General features: G+C 34.7%; 1 protein-coding gene and 1 long non-coding RNA gene across 3 annotated transcripts in view; one reads left to right on the plus strand and one right to left on the minus strand.

Annotated features, from left to right (window-relative positions):
- The window catches only part of ATRNL1 (attractin like 1), a 779,330-nt gene that overhangs the window by 571,433 nt on the left and 184,923 nt on the right, over positions 1–22,974 (plus strand). The gene's annotated exons all lie outside the window — the stretch shown is intronic.
- LOC112672380 (uncharacterized) lies at positions 487–21,842 on the minus strand. Of its 2 annotated transcripts, XR_007406726.1 has the most exons (5): positions 21,721–21,842; positions 17,015–17,070; positions 14,550–14,687; positions 3,444–3,584; positions 487–1,108 (listed from the first exon to the last, which is right to left on the minus strand). It is a non-coding gene; the product is annotated as an uncharacterized LOC112672380 (long non-coding RNA). The 2 variants fall into 2 exon arrangements; XR_007406725.1 differs by lacking the exons at positions 487–1,108; positions 3,444–3,584 and having other exon boundaries at positions 13,649–14,687.

Here is a 22,974-nt window from a genome sequence, read left to right on the forward strand (position 1 = left end):
AAAGATAACAAAAACAGAGAAAGTAACTGGAATTTTTTGTCCTACTTGTCTGAAAGGTTATCAAGTAGTAAGTAATGCCAGCAGAGCATGAAAATGACCAGTAATTCAAGAATAAATTGGACAAGATATAGTTTGTTGTATTTTTAACTACAGAAGGCTGGTCAATAGCTGTACTCAATTTACTGTTGTTCCTCCCTGGAAAGCTCAGTTTGTTAGCTTTAGGATAGGCTCAGTCAATGGATTCTTTTTTACTAAGAGAAATGATCCATGGGAGGTCCCCTAAGGAGTAAAGTCATGAGAAAACACAGGCAGCCTTTCATGCCATACAGCACAACTAGGGAAGTTAAGAATCTGACCTATTTGAGATAGAGTTTCAAAGACCGTGCATTTGGAGCTCTTTTTTTTTTTTTTTAAAAATCAATTCACATTATCAAAAGAAAGCTAAAAATGATAGCAAAAGGCTGTTTTTATTAGAAAAACCTTTATTATAATAATACATTATTTGAAATGCTTGAAATAGGCTTCAAATAATACTAAAATACATATTAAAGAAGACAGTAATTACACTTTGTTAGTTTGCCTGTTTGTAAGTACCTTTTGCCATCTCCTAGTAGAATAATTTGAGGGGTAAAGAAGACACAAAGACTTGGGTGAGACAAGCAGAAACACTCATTCATTAGTAGTATGTGATTTGACTTAGAAAAAAGGGTGCAGAACCTGGTGATCTCCATGTATATATGTATGTATATATGTGTGTATGTTGAAAAGACACACAAAAAAACTAATTTATCATGTTAAATACCGCTGACAATTAAATTCTGCATTTGGGTAAATAAGACTAAAGAGCAATGTCCTTTTGAAAGCATTGTGGGGGATCCCTGGGTGGCGCAGCGGTCTGGCGCCTGCCTTTGGCCCAGGGCGCGATCCTGGAGACCCGGGATCGAATCCCACGTCGGGCTCCCGGTGCATGGAGCCTGCTTCTCCTCTGCCTGTGTCTTTGCCTCATTCTCTCTCTCTCTGTGACTATCACAAATAAAAAAAAAAAAAAAAAATTTTGAAAGCATTGTTGTTGTTGTCGTTGTCGTCATCATTATCATTATTTTCTCTCCTATTTAAAAAAAAAAGAATTGAAGTGATTCAGAATGAAAGGAACAGACAAAATAAAAGCACAGTTTTTGTTGTTGCTGCTGCTGGGTTTTGTTTTTGTAGTTTTGGGGGGTTTAGTTTGTTTTTAGAAAAGAGTGGCATAGTAGAATAAACTTTGGAGTCAGACAGGCTTGGGTAAAAATCCTCGCTTTTTTCTCTTATGTTCATCATGGGTAGATTCATTCAGTTCTTTGAACTTTGCTTCCTGAAACTGAAACAGGCACAGTAGTGATTACCTCAGGATTGTTGCGAGGATTAAATGAGCTTAAACTGGTAAAACATCTAGCAGAATATCTAGAACAAAGGACAGGCTCAATAATGAACATTTCTTCCCTTCTGGTTTTCCCTTCCCTAAGGAGATGGAGATTTCAAGGAAGCTTGCCTAGAAGGGCTCTTTTCTCTCTCTTCCATCGAAGCATTATCTTTGAAGGATGTAAGAGCCCAGCAGTGAAAAAGTATCCAAGTTTTATATGAAGAAATCAGCATTCATTTATTCGTTTATTTATCAAACTGTTTCTGAGCACCTACTCTGTGTAAGACACCTCCATAACTGTGGAGGGTATGAGAAGCAGTTGCAGCCCCAACCCCAGCAAGAAATACCCTTGGTTTTTGGAAAAAGGAATCTTGAAATGTGGGGTTGGGGGAAGGGCTGATTGGCTCAGTCTGTGAGATGTCTGGCTCTTGGTTTCAGCTCAGGTCATGATCTCTTGGGTCTTGGAATGGAGCCCTGTGTGGAGCCCTGTGCCTGGCGGGAGTCTGCTTGATTCTCTCCAGGTGTCCCTCCCTCCATTTGTGCTCTTTCTCTCTCTCAAATAACGAAATAAATGAAAAAAAAAAAAACCCTCAATTTTCTTCTTCCCTCCTATTTTGAAAACCCTTAGTAGATATGTCATTAGATCTGAGAGTTATATTCAACCTGGCTCAGACAGCAGTGATGACCTCTTCAAAGAGCTGCCTAACCTTTTGACAGATTTGCTAGGATTTGTATCACCTTATCCATGACAATTGAAAATATACAGATGCGACAGTTTAATTCAATGCAGAAAACCTAGTACTTCCTAAGTAATAATGAAAGTTCAAGACTAAGAATTTATTGCTAGGATAGTCAATGTGAAAACAAATGACAAAATGGTATAGAACTCAGTATCTGAAAAAAAAAAAAGTCAGGACTTACAAATTCTTTTTTTAAGGATCAACTTGGGGACTGAAACTTACTATTTAATTTCCCTTGATTATAACATAAGTTAGGGAAAAAGTGATTTTACATCCCATCTAAGGCTAAACCTCTCAAAAAATACTGTATAAAAATAAAATAAAATAAATGCTTCTATACTTTAGAAAGTAACTCAGTAATTTTTATTGACAGATTCTAAGTACAGAAAAAATTTAAATGTGAACAGTTAATCACTAAAATCATTCTGTAGGGACGTCACTTTTTAATTTCTATAGTGGGTTTAGAAAATAACAGCTTATAATTTTTATTTTTTATTCATTCATTTTTATTTTTTACTTTTTAATTTTTTTAAAGATTTATTTATTTGAAAGAGTGAGACAGAAAGAGAGCACATGGTGAGGGGCAGAGGGAGAGAGAGAGAGAGAAATAAACTCCACTAAGTATTGAGCCTAATTTGGGGTCACTCTCACAATCCTGAGACTTGAGCCTAAATCAAGAATCAGATGTTTCACTGACTGAGCCACCTAGACACCCCTATTTTTTATTTTTAAAAGATTTTATTTATTTGAGAGAGAGAGAGAGAGAGAGAACACATAAGCAGGGGAGAAGGGCAAAGGGAGAGGGACAAACTGACTCCCTGTTGATCAGGGAGCCTGATGGAGGGCTCATTTCCTGGACCTGACCCAAAGGCAGATGCTTAACTGACTGAGCCACCCAGGTGCCGCATTTTATTTATTCAAGTTTAAAACAGCTTTATTGAGATATAATTCACATACCATGCATTTCATTCATTTACACTGTAAAGTTCAATAATTTTTAGTCTATTCACAGATATGTGCAGTCATCACCACAGCCAGTTTTAGAATATTTAGTCCTCTTAAAAAAAAAAAAAACTTTGGGGACGCCTGGGTGGCTCAGCGGTTGAGTGCCTGCCTTTGGCCCAGGGCGTGACCTGGAGTCCGGGATTGAGTCCCACGTCAGGCTCCCTGCATGGAGCCTGCTTCTCCCTCTGCCTGTGTCTCCCCCCTCCCCACCCTCACATGAATAAATAAATAACATCTTAAAAAAAAAAAAAAACCTTGTTCCCTTTAGCTATCACCTCAGTCGTCCCCCCATTTCTTACCCTGGCTGCTCTTGTCCATTTGTTTACTGACTTCTCTAAACTAATTTTGCAAAGATTTTATTTCTTGTCGTGTTTGCTCCTTCAAGCCTCTGTTCTGTTATCTCAGCAGTCAGGTAATGACAGGAAGATACTACTCAATGCCTAGAGACAAAAAAGAAAAATAACTCCCTTGGTCTTTGCATACTGGCTCTGAGCTAGGATACTCCATCAATGCTAAGCTAATACTCCAACTCTGCCTTAGCCTTCACCTCCTGCTAGTGTGGAATTGAGATCAACCTGAGGTATAAGTGGAGGGTCCTTTCAGGTCTTTTCTGAGCATAGGTCTGACCCTGGGCATGCACACTACACTCCAGATTTCCCCAAAGTGCTCCAGAAGTCTTCACAGCTCCTCTCCCAAGAATGTTACCATAACTTTGTAATATAGTTTGAAATCAGGGATAACACATCTCCAGCTTTGTCCTTCTTTCTCAAGATCGTTTTGGCTAGTTGTGATCTTTTGTGATTTTATATAAAAATTTTAAAGTTCTTTTTTCTAGTTTTGCTGAAAATGCCATTGGAGCTTTGATAGGGATTGCTCCGAATCTGTAGATTGCTTTGGGTAGTATGGACATTTTAAGAATATTAATTCTAATAATGCATTAGTATGCATTATCTTTCCATTTATTTGTGTCATCTTCAGTTTCTCTCATTAATGTCAAGTTTTCAGTATATAGATCTTTCACTTTTTGAGTGAAATTTATTCTTAGATATTATTCTTTTTGATGTGATTATATATCAGATTGTTTTCTTGATTTCTCTTTCTGATAGTTCATTATTAGTGTATTGAAACATAACAGATTTTTGTATATTAATTTGGTGACATGAGTGTTTACTGAATTTACTTCTTAGTTCTAACATTTTTTGGTAGAATCTATTATTTTATATTTATAGTATGACATCTGACAGTTTTACTTCTTCCTTTCGAATTTGGGTGCCTTTTTTCCCCTTGATTAATTGCTCTGGCTAGGATTTCAGGGACTATGTTGAATAAAAACAGTGAAAGTGTGCATCCTTATCTTATTCTTGATCTTAAGGGGAAAACTTACAGCTTTTCACTGTTGAGTATGATATCAACTGTGAGTTTGTCATGAATAGTTTTATGATTAGGTGTGTTCCCTCTATACCCACTTTGTTGTTGTTTTAAATCATAAATGTATGTTGAATTTTGTTCAGTGCTTTTTATGTATCTCTTGAAGTTATAATATAATTTTATCTTTAATTTTGTTAATGTGGTGTATCAGGTTGAATGATTTAAAGATGCTGTATCATCCTTGCATCCCAGGAATAAATCCCACTTGATTATGGTGTATAATCCTTTTAATATATTGTTGAATTCAGTTGCTAATATTGTGTTAGGGATTTTTGCATGTATGTTCATCAAGGATATTAGGCTGTAGTTTTGTTTTGGTTTGTTTTGTTTTGTTTTGTTTTGTTTTGTTTTTTATGCTGTCCTTGTCTGGTTCTGGCATCAGGAAAATGCTGGCCTTTAAAGTGAGTTTGGAAGCAATCCCTTCTCTTCAATTTTTTGGAAGGGTTTGAAAAGGATAGGTATTAAATCTTTCTGATTGTCTGGTAGATTTCACCAATGAAGCCATCTGGTCCTGGACTTTCATTTGTGAGGAGGTTTTTGATTACTAATTCAGTTTTTTTTTACTAGTAATTAATCTATTCAGATTTTTTCTTCATGATTCAGTCTTAGAAGATTATAAGTTGCTAGGAATTTACCCATTTCTTCTAGATTGTCCAAATTGTTCATGTATAAAATTGTTCACAGTATTCTCTTACAATCTGTTGTATTTTTGTGGTATCAGTTACAACTTCTCTTGCATTTCTCATTTTATTTGATCCCTCTTTTTTTGGTGAGACAGCTAAAGGTTTGTCAATTTTGTTTATCTTTTCAAACAACCAGCTTTTAGTTTCATTGGTCTTTTCTGTCATCTTTTTTAGTGTCTATTTCATTTGTTTCCACTTGATCTTTTTTATTTCCTTTCTTCTACTAAGTTTGGGCTTTGTTCTTTTTTTTCTAGTTCCTTTAGGTGTAAAGTTAAGTTGTTTATTTGATACTTCTCTTGTTTTTTGAGGTAGGCCTATATTGCTATAAACTTTGTTCTTAGAACCACAGTTGCTGCATTCCATAGAATTTGGCATGTTGAGTTTCTCTTTTCTTTTGTCTCTAGGTATTTTTTTATTTTTCTTTTGATTTTTTTTGTAACCATAGAGCTATACAGTAACATGTTATTTTCCATTATTTGTGGGTTTTTTCTTGTAATGTTTTCTAGTTTCATACTTTTGTCGTCAGAAAAGATGTTTAATGTAATTTCAGTCTTCTTAAATTTGTTGAGACTTGTTTTGTAGCCAACTTGTGATCACCCCTAGATAGTGTTTCATGTGTGCTTGAGAAGAATGTGTATTCTGCTGTTTTGGGGTGGAGTGATCTATACGTATCTATTAAGTCTATATTGTCTAATGTATTGCTTAAGGCCAATGTTTCCTTACTGATTTTCTGGCTGGATAATTTATCCATTGATGAAAGTGAGGTGTTAAAGTCTTATACTATTATTATAGTGCTGTTAATTTCTTCCTTTAAATCTGTTAATATTTGCTTTATATAAATTGGTACTCCTATGTTGGCTGCACATGTGTTTATAAATATTATATCTTCTTGATGCATTGACCCCATTATCATCATACAGTGCCCCTCTTTGTCTTTTATTAAAATGTTTTTTTAAAGTTTATTTTATTAGTATTAATATGATGACACCAGCCTTGTTTTTGTTTCCATCTGCATTGAATCACTTTTTCATCCCTTCACTTCCACTCTGTACCTGTCCTTACTGCTGAAGTGAGTCTCTTGTATGTACAAAGATTTATCTTGTTTTTCTTTTTTTTTAATCCATTCAGCCACTCTGTGTCTTTTGATTAGAGAATTTATACCCTTTACATTTAAGGAAATTATTGACTGATTGGAATATGCTTATTGACATTTTGTTGATTGTTTTCTGGTTGTTTTTGTAGTTCTTTTCTTTCTTCCTCTATCTCCCTTCCCTATAGTTTGATGGTTTTCTTTACTGTTATGTTTAGATTTCCTTTATCATTTTCTTCTATATTTACAATAAGTTTTTGCTTTGTGATTAGTATGAGATTTACATATATCATATTATGTATATAACAGTCTATTTTAAGTTGAATAGCAGCTTAAATTTGAATATATTCCAACCCCACTCACATCTTGTTTTTGATGTCACGATTTACATCCTCTTATTTTATGTATTCCTTAAGTAATTATTATAGTTTTAGTTAATTTTACTATTTTTGTCTTTTAACCTTTATAGTGAGGTATAAATGATCAACCCACTATCTTTACTATAAATTTATCTTTTCCAGTGAGATTTTTACTTATCTATGTTTTCCTGTTATTAATTAGTGTTTTTTTTTTTTACAGCTTAAAGATATGCCTTTACTATTTTAATAAGATTGGTATACCAGTGATGAATTACTTTAGCTATTGCTTGTCTAGAAAACTTTTTCTTCTCTTTAATTCTGAATGATAACCTTACTGGGTAGAGTATTCCCGTTTCAAGTTTTTTCCTTTCAGTACTTTGAATTTGTCATGACACTCTGCCTGCAAAGTGCCTTCTGAGAAATCTACTGATAGCTTTATGGAGTTTCCCTTGACTTAACTGTTTGTTTTCCTTTTGCTGCTTTGAAAATTCTCTCTTTAACTTTTGACATTTAATTATAATGTGTCTTGGTGTGGATCTCTGGGTTCATCTTATTTGGAACTCTCTGGGCTTCCTGGATGTGGATATCTGTTTCCTTCCCTGGATTGGAGAAGTTTTCAGCTATTATTTCTTCACATAAGCTGTCTGCCCCCTTTTCTCTTCTCATTCTGGAACCCCTATAACATGAATGTTATTCTACTAGTTGTTGCATAGGTTCTGTGAATATCTTCATTTTTAAAAATCATTTTTTTCTTTTTGCTGCTTTGTCTAAGTAAGTTCCATTGCTTTGTCTTCCAGCTTGCTGATCTGTTCTTCTCTTCATCTAGTCTACTGAATATCTTCCAGTTCAGTTATTGTATTCTTCAGTTTTGTGACTTCTGTTTGATACTCTCTCATATTTTCTGTCTCTTTGTTAAAGTTTTTACTATATTTATCCATTCTTCCCTACTTCCCACTGAACTTCCGTGTTCAGTGAGCATCTTTATGATCATGACTGTGAATTCTTTATCAGATATATTACTTATCTCAATATCATTAAAGTCTTCTTCTGTGATTGTATCTTATTCTTTTATTTGGAGAATACTTCTGTTTCTTCATTTTGCCGGACTCTACATTTGTTTCTATGTATTAGGTAAAACAACAACCTCTCAGTCTTGAAGAGGTGGCTTTGTTTAGGTGATGAACCTTGTTCAACCTTGTTCTAGTTCTTGGTTGTCTCTCAAATCTCCATGACTGTTTAAACTGCCTGATTTATTCTTGATATAGAACTCATTGGTGAGGGTGTGCCAATACCTGTCAGTGTTGCACAGGGAGAAATCTCATTTATCATCTAATTTCAGGCTGATTGGAAGTCAGATTCTCAGGCAGCAGCTTTTAAAGCACATGAATATATACAGTCCTGTGGGGCTGCAGTTGTAATCCCTGCTGGCCTGCAGACCAGGAGATTTAGAGCTATCCCCTGGGTGACAGTTGCAAAATTCTGGGCTCTAGATAAGTGTATAAGCCCCCTTTTGGGAGGTCTCATCAAGCTGTAGCGGGATGTGTAAGGATAGAATCTCTCTGTTTATGTTCTTTGTGAGCACTTCCTTAGCCTCTAGATGAATGGGAAAAATGAAGCCTGTCCCTCAGGCTGAAGCTGCAGGATAAGTAAATAGGCCTTTTTCCACTGGAAGACTGGATATGTTTCAGTCTATTGTCTGTGCAGTGCCTTAGGGGTGGTAGCCTGCCAAGAACTTTCTTCCAATTGTTACATTCCTATGGAGTTCAAGAACCCATCATAAGCCTGCTATTATGGTAAGGTTGCATATGCAAAGATGAATAAAATTCAGGCCTTACCCCTTAGGCACTCATAATCTGTTGAGAGAGAGACAGACACACTTGACTGTGACATAATAATAAGGAGATGTACATATTTTCTGGAACAGAGAGAAAGAAGAAACTAATTATGATCATAGGAGAAGAGGAGTAATTGTTCCAGTGAAAGCAAGATTATTTTAGAATTGTTTCAATATCTGAGCAAGAGTTTAGGGGGAAAAAAGTAAGAGTTCCTTAGACAAGAGAGGGCGTTTCAGAAAGGTAGTCAAGCGGGAGCATGGTACACTTGGTATAGCTGCATATAGACTCCAAGAGAAATGGTGAGAGGCAGAGAAAGGGAGTAGTGGAGGATCACAAAGAGTCTTACTCCTGTAGGCAGTGAGGAACTGGAGAAGATTTTAAAGCACAACAAATCTGTATTCTCAATAAATCCCTCTCATGATGTTATGGGGAATAAATTGAGAAAAAGAGACTGAAGGCAGAGAAAGATACTAGGAGCCTGTCAGATAATGAGAAAAGAAATGGGAGTAAAGTAAGGCTGTTTATTCATTCATTTATTCATTATGTCAACAAATATTTGATTTCCAGCTATATGCCAAACACTGTTATAGGCACTAGTAATTCAGTACTGAAAAAGCAGACAAAATTCCTGTTGTGAATTTTATATCCCAGATAGGAAAGGATTCAGGGACTCTTTTCCCACCCTTACCCAGTTGTTTGTCTAGGACAAGGGGGATTTTTTTTTTTTAAGATTTTATTTATTTTTCTTTTTTTATTTTATTTTTCTTAATTTATTTTTATTGGAGTTCAGTTTGCCAAAATATAGCATAACACCCAGTGCTCATCCCATCAAGTGCCCCCCTCAGTGCCCATCACCCAGTCACCTCAACTCCCTGCCTGTCTCCCTTTCCACCACTCCTTGTTCGTTTCCCAGAGTTAGGGAGTCTCTCATGTACTGTCTCCCTCTCTGATATTTCCCACTCATTTTCTCTCCTTTCCCCTTTATTCCCTTTCACTATTTTTTGTGTTCCCCAAATGAATGAGACCATATAATGTTTGTCCTTCTTTGATTGACTTATTTCACTCAGCATAATACCATCCAGTTCCATCCATGTCGAAGCAAATGGTGGATATTGTCATTTCTAATGGCTGAGTAATATTCCATTGTATACATATACCACATCTTCTTTATACAAGGGGGATTTCTAAGTAAACCTTTGATTCATGTTGTATTTTTTAAGAATTAAGATGCTTTCATGTGTTTGGAGTATGTGTATAGATATAGATATAGATATAGATATAGATATAGATATAGATATATGGATGAATGATGCATAGATAATATATGCATATATATATACATGTCTATACACATCTATATACACATTGCTATATACATCTATATATTTAAGTATGTATATTTTTTAAAACTTCTGTGTCATGAAGACCCTTTTAGAAAAAATATTGAACAATTTTACTAGGTAGGTATTCAATGCCTATTATATAGCATTCATATTAAAAAATCAAAAGATACAGAGTAGGGTAATAAAATGAGAATTAAGCCATTCTCTCACCTTGATCCCCTAACCACCCATTCATCTTCCTAGAGGTAACCAGTATTTTCAGGATTTTTGTGCTTCCTTACAGACATATTTCATACCGATGTTAATATCAATGTTCTCTTCTCTATAGATGCAGGGCTCATCATTTTGCTAGATAATTACATATTAGCACCTATGAAACTACTTTTTTATGGCTGCATAGTGTTCCACGGCATGACAATTTATTTAACTAGTCCCTCACTGATATACGATTAGGCTTTTCCCAATATTTATCTATTTAAAAACATGCTGCAGTGAATATTCTTGTCCATATCTTCTTATTAACCATCCTTTGCCCCCCACTCTAAAATTCATATCATCTAATGCACTATGTATTTTCCTTATTTGTTTCATTTTCAGTTCCTACACCTACCCTGCACTAGCACGTTAATTCCAAACAGCAAAGATTTTTCTCAGGTTTGTTCCCTGATATAATCCTAGCTTCTAGAGTAAATATTCAATGAATATTTGTTGAATGAATGAATTTGCACATGTGTAATTATATGTAGGAAAAAGTAGTAGAAGTAAAATTTCTAATTCAAGAGGAATATGCATTTATGATTTGACAAAGATCCCCAAGTTGATCTTTATGCAGCAGGATATCTCAGCCTCGGTACTGTTGACATTTTATCCCTGATCATTCTTCCTTGGGGAGGCCTATGCATTGTATGATGTTTAGCAGCATCTCTGGCCTCTAAGCACCAGATGCTACTAGATGTGATAACCAAAAATGTTTCCAGACATTGCAAGTGTCCTTGGTTAAAAAATTCTACCTTCTACCATCTTAGACTCCCATCAACAGCTATGGTAATGACGGTTTCCTACAGCCTTGCCAAGACCCTAAACATTTTCCTCTTTAAAATATGATGGTAAAAACCAGCACCTCATAGTTTACAAGCTTCCATATGAATTCACATTTTAATAGAACTTTGGTATGATGAACCCCTGGCATCATGCACTACAGTGATTAAAGGAAGTTTGACTTTCCATGGTAGAGAGGAAGAGAGGGAATATATGAAGTCCAGAATCATCTCGGAAAAAAATGCTATTATATGCCCTTACTTTTCTTCGTTAAAATGTCCAAGTTTTTTTTTTTTTTTTAAGATTTTACTTATTCATGAGAGACACACAGAGAGAGAGAGAGGCAGAGACATAGGCAGAGGGAGAAGCAGGCTCCATGCAGGGAGCCCAATGTGGGACTCGATCCCAGGACTCCAGGATCACGCCCTGAGCCAAAGGCAGACGCCCAACTACTGAGCCACCCAGGCGTCCAAAAATGATGTTTTACAAATCCTTTCTTATTTTATTTTATTTTATTTTATTTTTTTACAAATCCTTTCTTATTTTCAGACTATTATGACTTCATGGGCTGAATCTTTATATAGAATTATATAAATTGGCCTTAATTAATGAACAAAATTTAGAGTTGAAAGATGAGGATTTGAGTGCAGGTTTTCCTAATTATTAGTTGTGTTACCTTGGGGAAGTCACATAAACTCCAAGCTGCAATTTACTCATATGAAAATTGTGGATAATAACATTTGTTCTGTCTATATCACTGAGTTATGATAAGAATTATTATTTTTTTAGATTGTGAAGCTTTTCATAATGGCAAGGGCGTAGGATAATTATTATGAAGGCTTTATTACCGACCTGCTTTATCTTATGACTCATAGTGTCCCGAGAGTTTATCACTTCTCAGTGCTTGGGTAATCCCTTCTAACTGTTATCACTCATTTATTTATTAAACATAGACATTTTGTACCTTACCATACCTTTCCTCCAGCTCTATAGTCCTAAATCATTATCGTACAGTTTTCCTCATAACTGAGCGAGTCCAAGACAGACTCATCATTCATTGATTCATTCAGTGAACATTAAATAAAGCCCCATTATCTTCCCCCCAGCTGACTTTCCTTTTGAACAGCTCCATTTTTGTCAATGCTATTATTAATCTAGTCTTAAGGGTAGGAGCTTTGTAGTCATCTACCTTGCCTGTGTTCCCTGTTTTATTGATCCACTTTCCATGACCAGACTTATTATGATAGAGTACCACCTTTTTCAGTTCCCTCTCACTGATTTTTAAGCTTATGAGAGCTGCCTGTTGGCTACCACATAAAATCCAAGTTATATTTTACTAGCGCTCATTATTACTGTCACCCATTCAATCTTGTAACTACTTTTCCTTTCATTGCACCAGGCCCGTTCCTGCACCTATGCTTTTATTCATAATGTTCTCTGTCCTACAGTTTTCTTTATCTGTTCTTTCACTTATCAACCAGAACTATCTTTCAATGCTTACATCATTCCTATTACTTCTTATCCTTCTTTGCCAGTTTCACTTAGTGTACCGCAGGATCTCAAGCCTGGCTGCACATCAGAATCACTTTACAAGAGTTTTGTTTGTTATCTTGGTCCCTAATCCCAGGGCCACCCTCTGAAGACTCTAATTCTTAGTGGGGCTTAGTCATTGTAGTTTTGACACTGACAGGCTTGAACATTCTTGTGGATATTGTAATTATTTTGTTTTTCTCTTCCCATCCAAGAAGTTGTAAGTGGTGGTAAGAATGATGAAGATACATGGTCAATAATTGGTTGTTTGATCAATAGTTTGAACATCAAAGTTTTTCATATTCATTTTCTGCAAAGCCTGTGATTTGTATCCTATCTCCTCCAACTTCTGGTGCTATAACTTAAATTGCTTATTCTCTTTTAGCCTCATGTATCTCCATGTGTAAAATGACAATAATAACATTTAACTTTCTAAGTGTTATGAGAACATGTATGTGCATATAAATTATCCATCATATCTAATAGTTGATAAATAATGGCCACTTTTGTTAGTATTAACATTATATTTTCTCTGCTCTTCTGGAGATACTGGGGAATTTCCCCTCCCCCCCTTTTTTTGCTTACTTTAAGATATGCTATTTTATGACTTGGTAGATATGCTTATCTACATTACTATTGGAATTAGGAAGACAGGATAGCAAGGCCCTATCAAATAATTGTGCCATTTTTGTCCTTTAAATCTAATTACATTCTCTCATTTCAAGAAGCAAATGAGTGTCTGTTTTTTGACCATCCTTTCATTGATTGTTCCCTTGGTTATAGGAGAATATGTGCTGTTACAGTTTTTCTTGTCAGCAGCAACTCTAAGCCATGTACATAATAAATTTATGCATCCTATTCACTTCACCTGACATTGTCAAGTGGCTTTTTCTTCTTCCTAACTGCACTTTAAAGGAAGATTTTAATTTATTAATTTAGCTCACTTTATTGTACAGTTTATAATTAATTTTAAAGTAGGGAATGGTAACATTATTCTATTAAATTTAGGCTCACAATATTTATTGTGCTCTGGTGAGAATTAGCAAGAATGCATAGTCTTTTGTTTTCAACAGAAGAAGGTTGTTACATGAATTACCTTTATTAAGTTCTACATCTTAAGTGAGTCATTTTTCATCTTTTTCTTTTCTTACCAATGAAAAAATTAAAACTGCACTTTTAAGTAAAAAATACAGATGTATGAAAAACAAGTATTATTTAATAACTTGTCTCCATTACATTAGATGAAAATAATAATAAAGGAATTAACCAAGGTGATACATTGTCAAGCATAATACGGGAAAAGATGTCCAGAGCAATTAAATGGGGAAAATCATTTCTTCAAGCATGGACATTTATACTCATTTTCACTTTCAAAGTTGTAAAGGTAATTATGGAGGCCAACTCCTCTTACACTGTAACTAGAAACTATGCGGGTATGTTTGGAATGCTTATTATCATGGCAGTTGTTCCCATAAGCTAATCAAACCTGAAGACCCAGCATTGCTCAACAGTGCACATTTTCAGTTTCCAAAGCTGTTGTAGCTGAAATTTATGCAGATGTCAACAATACTGAGGGCTTGGGGTTGAAATGAAAGTGCTTGAAACATTTTGTGAATTATCCTTCTTACAGTGGATATAGGGGGTCAGATGTATGTTTGATTCTCATCTGTTACATGAATGTATTGATACTTCATCAGTTGTTGGAAGGATTAAATGAACTCAGCATGGGCACTGACACATAGCAGTTCAGTACATTGTAGTAAAGGAGCATACTGTTTCTAGAAGATGGTATGAGGAGAGGCATAACCCAGATTGTGTCTTCTCCAAGAGTCTATATTTTTCTATTTGTGATTTATAGTGGGTTTCAAATGGGAGTTCTATGGGGAAAAAAGGAAAAAGGTAGTAGAGAGAGGAATACGAGCAGAGCTGGCCACAGCGGTATTATGGCAACCTGGAAGCCCTTCCCCATGAGCATGAAAGGGATGAGTTGAATCTTATAAAGTGTCGGATTTAACTGAGTATATGAGAAGACACTACTGGTGCAATCGAGTGCTTGGCTACAGTTCAGAATCTATGGTAGAAAAATTCTCAGTAGTCACCCTGATTGCAACGGGTGGAGTGACTGGCTGCTATGTAAGATTTTTGTTCCAGAAGGTTGGAAAACTTGCATCAACCACGGTAGGTGGTGGCTTTCTTCTTCTTCAGATTGCCAGTCACAGCGGCTACCTGCGAATTGACTGGAAGAGAGCCTGAAAAAGATGTAAACAAAGCAAAAAGACAGATTAAGAAATGAGCAAATGATGCAGTACCCAAAATATAATTAAAGAAGCACTAGAATTTATCAAATAGAATATTTGATATCCAGGGGACTTGTGGGAGGCTTTTTGCCAGGCCTTGCATCTTAAGGATATGATGTTCTATCCCAGTGGAGTCCCTGGTAAGAAGAGAAATGGTGGCAACAAGGTGTTTCTCAACATTAGTCACCACTAGATTCTCTGGGGCCATGAGAAACAGCTAAATGGACAATACTAAACTCATATAGTGTTTTGCCATTGAAGTTTGACAAACTAATATCTGCTGTAAAAACAATCTATGTGGTATATATACAATAGTATTCCTGAGAAAAGTATGGCTTTCATTATTTTTTTAATTTTCATTTGTTTTTAAATTAGCCTATAAAATACCACCATTTGCTACAGATACATAGAGAAGAAAAATGTGTTTGATGTGGATTTATTCCTAGTGAAATATTATCTTTGTTTTATTTAAATAAAATGTTCTTCATTTTGCTTTATAGTGTAGTGCCAGTAATTAAAAATTTGTATTATAACTTCAACATTAGGGTTATCTTTTTTTTAAAGATGTGTTTGCAAACTATAATGCCCTTTTATGTAAGGATTTAGAAGTAATAGAATTATTAAAGATATTAATCACATTTTATAGAGAGAAAAGAAAGCAAGCAAGGGCTCTTTGTTTCAATTAGTCATGATTATCTCTGAATTTGGAGTTATTCACTAGCTGGTTTCACATTTCAGATGCATCACCTGATAGTTGGATGTTTTAGGTTATATTACTTATCTGAGCTCAGTTTCCTCATCCATAAAATAAAAATAATTATAGCAGCCTCATAGCGTGGTTACAAGAATTTAATGAGATCAATACATATGAAGGGCTTTCCTGCACCTAATACATTTTATAAGCACTTTTTAATTAGTAATGGTTATTATTCCTATTTTTACTACTAAACATAGTGTCTTGGGTTCTAGATTTCTTTGCATGTGTGTCTTAGAACAAAATGGAAGAGTCAAACAGCTTTTGCTCAAGAAGTGGATTGGCTTTGAAGTGAATGAAGCTTAAGTGTAAAGGCCCCTTATATGCACAGGACCTTTGTAAATACTGGTATTTAATACTGTATTCTTAATTTTATATTATTTTTTCTTAAAGAGGGATTCTAAAACTCTAAAAGTTCTAGGTTCCATAAAACCTGGATCAAGGTTGTACTGCCCTGAATGTTATTTGTTTTGTTTTGTTTTGTTTTGTTTAACTGAAAAATTCAAAGGGAAATATGTATGAGGAGGTCTAAAAATTTATGCCATCTAATGAACACATTGATAGCAGTATTACTATTTTAAACCCAAATCCAATAAATTTTTAAAATCTTCAAAATGAAGCTGTAAGTAAAAATGGCATATTAGACGCAATGAAGATTAGAGGTCACTGGAGCATGGCAGTAAAACTCTAAAGATATGTAATCAATGATACGGAATTGTCTTATTTTTTTATACTCAATATTTTCTAAGCTGTCTTTCTTTTTCTTTTTTTAAAATATTTTATTTCTTTATTCATGACAGAGAGAGAGAGAGAGAGAGAGAGGCAGAGAGGCAGAGACACAGGCAGAGGGAGAAGCAGGCTCCATGCAGGGAGCCTGATGTGGGACTCAATCCTGGGTCTCCAGGATCACACCTTGGGTTGAAGGCGGCGCTAAACCACTAAGCCACTGGGGCTGCCCTACTAAGCTGTTTTTCATAAAGAAAGAGAAATTTTAAAAAAGAAAAATAGTTTGAACAGATCAGTGAGAAAGTTAACTGATTAAACTTACTTAAAATTAATATCAGTCCTCTTCAAGTTAAGGTATGTCAAAGCATATTGAGACATAGATCTTCCAACAAATTAGCAATTAAATGTCTATTACTCATACATACAATAATTGAAGCTGAGAAAATTACATATTTGAAGTCAATAAAACAAACTGATATTGTAAAAATAAGCTGCAGTCTACAGAAAATAGATGCCTATTTAAAATGGTTAGCTTCCAAAATTTGAGAAAAAAATTCTTAGAGGTCTTTCTGGTGATGTTAATTAGTTGTTTGAATAAAGCATAATAAAACCACTGAAAATGCCTTGGAATACATACTGTTAATCATGGTCTTCTAAAGAATTTATTGATGGGTTTTCTTAATATACCTGCATGCTCAGTAGGTGTGAAATGCAAAACATATAGTGCAAACAGTTTAGAAAAATATTCTTGATTTACAAGTCAAGCATTTTAAAAATATGTCCCTACCTTTGAAAAGTAAGTATCTGCTTCAGGGTAAATGAAGTATATTAAAAATGTTTCACCTAAAAAGCAAAAAATGTTTAAAAAATACAACATTTCGGTCTTATGCAACAAATGGTATTAACTTCTTAGGAAGCCAGGTCTTACAGAAATTAAAGTATATTTAGTAACAGAAAAGATCCATTATTTATCAGATATGCTGCCTTAGCACTATGGTAAGAAACATCATCCCCGTTTTACAGAGAAAGAAATATAAGGATAACCAGGATTAAATAATTTTCCCAAAGTGATTGATGCAACCAAGACAAGCATTCACAGGCTTCTTGCTTACAGTCTGTCTCTTAATCTTGTTAGGTCATATCATCTCTCAGCATTTTTAGAAAATGCCCTTTTTTATTATGTTTTCAGCAGACTATGAATCTAATATACCAGCTTTACTCTTTTCTGTGCTTTCCTTTCTTGAGTATATTTTCAGGAGAGAAATCAGTTCTAGTTTTCTGTCTCTTCCAAATAGTTAAAAACATAAAAGATCATCGATGTAGTAAATCAGTTTAGAAGCTCGATGACTTGATTGGGATGTTCAATTTTACTATAATAGCCTAATCTGAAATGTTATCTGAAATGCTTACTCCTTCACAATTTTTTTCTATGCTACAAAAATTGTTCATAACAAGAACAATCTTGGGGAAAAAATAAGATGAGATGTTTCAGACAGCTTAATGGGGCTGCCACTGTACTAGATAACCATTGTTTAGAGGAGTCTTGGATTAGCTGAAGGCTAGTAGAGACTGAACATATTGAACAATGTCTTAAGTTGCACTTTAAAAGTCAGGATAGACAGTTCTCATAAGAAATGAAAGCTCCTTTGACCATTATAGGTGTTCTGTGGCTAAGGATGAAGTGCCATACTAACAGAACAGCGCTTGCAATTTGTGGAATTGGATTCCAAGGTGAACAAGAAGGTTAACAATTTTTTGTAAATTTTTTTCTTTCCTAAGAACAGAAACTCCAAGATTATAGAATGCAGTATTCACAAAACCATTTTTATACTGTGCTTATAAGTATGAGTTAGAGAAAATATCATGTTGCTCAATATTTTGGCAACTAATTTTAAAAGTCTTCCTAACTGAATTGCTCCCTTACAAAAAATTTAAACCTTATTAAATATCTAACTCATTGATATGGTCCATTTGAAGAAGCAATTTATTAGTCTAATGGTTAACACCTGTTAGTTGAAGCTGAAAAATGAAAAGATTTTAATTGAAAGCAAATGCAGTAAATTCTGGTTCCTTTTTTTAGGTTTCATAAAAGATTTACACACACACACACACACACACACACACACAGAGTCTCCTTTCCCCTGGATGATTTTAGTACATTTTCCCTGTGAGTTAAAAGCCATAAGTATCTCCACAGATATTTTTTTGCAAGTAAAATCACTTTTCATTTGGCAAAAACTAAACCTATGATTCATAGCAGCTTAGAGCACTCAAGGCCAAAGAGTACATCTTGCTTGCTTTGACTGACATTTTTGCAGGCTAAATCAGACCTGCATGATTCAGCTGCATTGAGATTCATTATGCTATGGGAGGGAAGGTTTGGGGGTGATGTAAAGGAGCATAAAGAGAAATCGTCTTGGAAATTGTGTCTAGTGACTGAGGTAAAAATCATCCACAACCAATGGGCAATTTCAATTGGTATTTGATTGGGGAGGCAATGTTTTCCTGCCACCCCTTTATACAGAGAGCTAGAAAACTATACAAAGTACATTGAGGAAGAGTTAGTAAAGAAAATTGTTGTGGGGAAGCAGGGAAAGGGATTTTCCTTGCTAGCAGAAGTGAAGTCAAGGTAGGGAGCAAGAGTATAGAGTAAACGGCTCCTTTTCTCAGCTCAGGCATTAAAGTAAATCAAGTCCGTAATTTGTGTAAAAGGAAAAGTGGAGAAAAATCTATCACCAAAAACATTTACCCTAAGCATTTATCACTAGGAATTCATTCCTATTAGATTTCTTCATTAAGTTTGTCTATCAGTTCCCTTTACATTTCTTATGTCCAGAAGGAGTTAAAATCTTCCTACATCAGGTACTTTCCTATCCAGCCTTAGTATAAGGAGAACACGAAAAAATTGCTTTAGGAAGATGGGGCATCAGAAAAGAGTATTTACAAAGGATTACTGTAGCCAACACTCCATTTTCTCTAAATATTTTGTTTATTCTCTCTGAATATTAATATATAGCCCAGTCATAAGAGATTTTATTCAAGACCAAGTACATAATATATGGTGCAAAATGAATATATGGGGCCTTTTGTTAAAAAATTATTAAGAATTTCAAGATGGAGAATCTCAAGAATTTCAGAGCATTTAACCAAGCTTGGGGCACTCCTAACCACAGGGCTCTGTACAACTGCACAGCCCACATGCCCATGAAGTCCATCCTCATTTTATTCATTGTAATGGAAATGGTGAACTCTAAGCTTGGTTAATAAAAACATTTCACTGTAGAGATAGTCAAGTACTTTGACTTCTGAATTCTCAACACTAATACCAACATTTTGAAACCGAATTCTTTGTAAGTTAATGTAGAGCTTTAGAAATCATTAAATTTAACTTTTTAAATTCTGCATGAATGGTCTATTTTATCTGCCTCTCTATCTTTCCTTATTTACCTGACCTTCTTTGGGAATGTATATGATTCATGAGTTCCAACCTTATTACTTCAGGTTTAGATCTTGTGCCCTAACCCTTAAACCTGAGATTCAAAAACCTAGTCCCCATTTCTCATTCCTAACTCATGAGCCATTCAGGTGCATAAAGTCAAGAATTGCTTCCTAGCATCTCCCCAAATAAGCACTCATCTAGAACAACCAACCATTTTACCAGCCCCAGATTTGAGATTGGAATGTGTTTGGATAATATTTGGCTATGCCAAATCCTAAAGTGCATTAATGAAAGCTGGGGTGATTTAGAGTAAGATTCTCTAAGATCCCAGGAAATGAGGAAATTAGGCCTATAAGAGTCTTGGTCACAAAAGCCATTAAAAGTAACCCTTAGAGGGTGACTAGCTGGCTCATTCAGTAAAGCATGCACCTCTTGATTTTAGGGTCATGAGTTCAAGCCCCATTTTGGGTATAGAAATAACTAAACAAATAAATAAATGAATAAGTAGATGACACCTCTTGGTAGAATAGATTTCACATTCATATCTAAATTTGAGTAAACTGTTATCTAAGCCAATATTCCTTTCCTTTCTAACATATTCCCAACAGTAGGATACTTTTTGATTCCTCTATTAAATGGTCTCTTCTTTTGTTGACACATCACAGTAATTAGTTTACATTAATCCCACCACTGACAGAATGCCCCAGGAATTTTTTTTCTTATTTTATTTTTTAAGATCAAGTGTTGCCAATAACTCTTCTGACTTTTTAATCTTCTACTCAATTGTGTTTAGAGTAAATGAGGTCATTCTTTTGATATGAGGCTTTCTTTTTTTTCTACCAGTCCCATCCCACAGGCATCGAAAAAATTAAATGAAATAATGGCATTTTTATGATGTTGAATAATAGTCATAAGACATTAGCTGAGAAATGAATAGCATTGAGGTTTTGAATAATCTGCTGTTAATTTTTAATGTTATAATTTAGAAAATAATTGTAAATCTTGTTTTTGATCATAGTTGACCGTTAAAATTCTTTTTTAGTAATATAGAGTAAGTACATTATGTCTAATGCAATTCTAAGTATATACTTCTAAAATATTTGTCTCTAAATTTTCTCTTCTAAAATATACAACCATAGTTTTCAATGTACCTCTCCTTGAATGTGAATAGTTTGGTTAAAAAATGTTGAATCATCTTTGTAATACTTGACTGAGTTTTTAAAAATAGTGTGATTCTTTTATCTTTTTTAAAGAAAACACTATATAAAATAGTACTCTTTTTTATTTTATGTATTATATGCAAAGTCTTCCACTATCAATAGATTACTTTGACTTGAGGAAACAGAACTGACAGTATTTTCTCTTCAATCAGAAAATGTTTGCCCACTAAGTATCATTTTATAGTGTTGGATTATTCTTCTAAAATGAAGCTTTTAAAGATTTTATGGGCTTCCAGTTATAATCCAATATAACAGAATAAACATGCAGCCAAGGCTCTGTAACAAAATATGGAAAGTTATGATGTTTGAACTTAAAAAGACAAATGTAGCATGTAGACTTCAAAATATATAAGAAATCTGGAACAATCAGTACAATAATTTGTTTGAGGCAAAGTGTTTAGGAGAGAAGAGAAAGTAAATCTACAGAAAAGTCAAATACTCTTATTAAAGGAACTTTAGTGTGCTAGAGGTAACATTTAAACAGTGTTAATAGGCTTTATGCTTTCTTGATGGCATAGCCAATTAGTCCAGTTAGTTACCAAGTTTAATCATGAATGCAAGATAACACATCTTTAAAATAAATGAGATAGTTAAAGAGTAAATAGTAAGTTTTTTAGAAAGTAAGTTCAGCACCAAAATCAGATATGAAGACTTACTTCAAAGTAGATCTTTGCTTCCAATTATATAAGGCCTATATTAATCCTAATATGATGTGTCTGTACCTAGATGTTATATATTACTACACAAGTACCATTTGTCCTCCCTTGTAGGAATATGAACTGGTAAAGAATAAGGAAGCTTTCATAATAATATACAGTTGCTAAGTAATCTTACCTTTTTGATAAATTAAAAATGTCTGAATTTTTTAACATTCCTTTTGTCAAGAAGGGGGTGGTCTAGTTTCCTCTCCTTGAATCTGGGTTGAACCAATAGAATACAGGGCAAGTGAAGCTTTCTAGTTCTAGGGTTTATGCTTTAAGAGGCTGGAAGATTCCATATTCTGTGTCTCAGAATATTCACTCTTGAAACCAAGCTGCCACGCTATTAAGTAGCTTATACATCTCAGTGTATGGAGAAGACCATGTTGAAAAGAACCTAAAGCCTCTGCTGACAGTTCATGCTGAGCTGACAGCTAAATGTCAGCACTACCTTGCTAGCATATGAGTGAGTCATCTTGGAAGAGATCTTCAGAGATAAGCTACCCCCTCCAAGTCCTGCCCAATTTAAAGATTCCATTGAATCAAGGAGTTCTGGGATTGGCTCCTGCATTTGCAGCAGGATACTAACTGTATCATAAGAATGCTTGGGAAGTAAAGAGCCAAAGTAGGAAAGAATAGAGGATTGAAGGAGACAGAGTATGTCCTTGGCTTTCTTACATTTTTTTCTTTAGACATTTCCCCCAATATCTCTTTACATTGGGAAACAGGATAATATCCCTTTCACAAAGGCAAGAGAAATGTGTCATCCTTAGTCCTTAGAATGTTTGGTGATGGTAAGCTTAATGCACATGCATGTATACTGAGTATTCAGAACAGGTCTTGCCCACATCAAGAACAGTGCTAAATCCATAATTATTGGAGTGTGCCAATGGATAGTTAGAATAAGTAGGGTATATTGTGTCATTATTGTTGTTGCTTTTTAATTAGAACAACTTCTTTAAGTAGAAGTGTTTTTTTCAGCTACATATTCCTAAAGATACAAAACCATTTGTCATACCATTCAATCATTATCTTTTTATTTTCTAAGAAGATGTAGTCAATGAGTACATCAACTATAATGTTATTTGGTTTGCAACCCAGTTCTTTGAGGAACTGAAAACAGCTTTCCTTTCCTTTTCTCTTTTTTTTAAAGTTTTTATTTAAGTATCAGTTAGTTAACATACAGTGTAGTAATATTAGTTTCCAGTATACAATATGATTCAACACTTCCACACATCACCTGGTGTTCATCACAAGTGCCCTCCTTAGTCCACATCACCTATTTCACCCATCCCCCACTCACATTCAATCATTACCTTAATCTGAACCGGGTTCATCAGAACCTCCTATAAAATTCAAACTCCTGGGCAGCCCTGGTGGCTCAGCGGTT

This window comes from Canis lupus, chromosome 28 (genome assembly GCF_003254725.2).
Source record: "Canis lupus dingo isolate Sandy chromosome 28, ASM325472v2, whole genome shotgun sequence".
NCBI classification, from domain to species: Eukaryota; Metazoa; Chordata; class Mammalia; order Carnivora; family Canidae; genus Canis; species Canis lupus.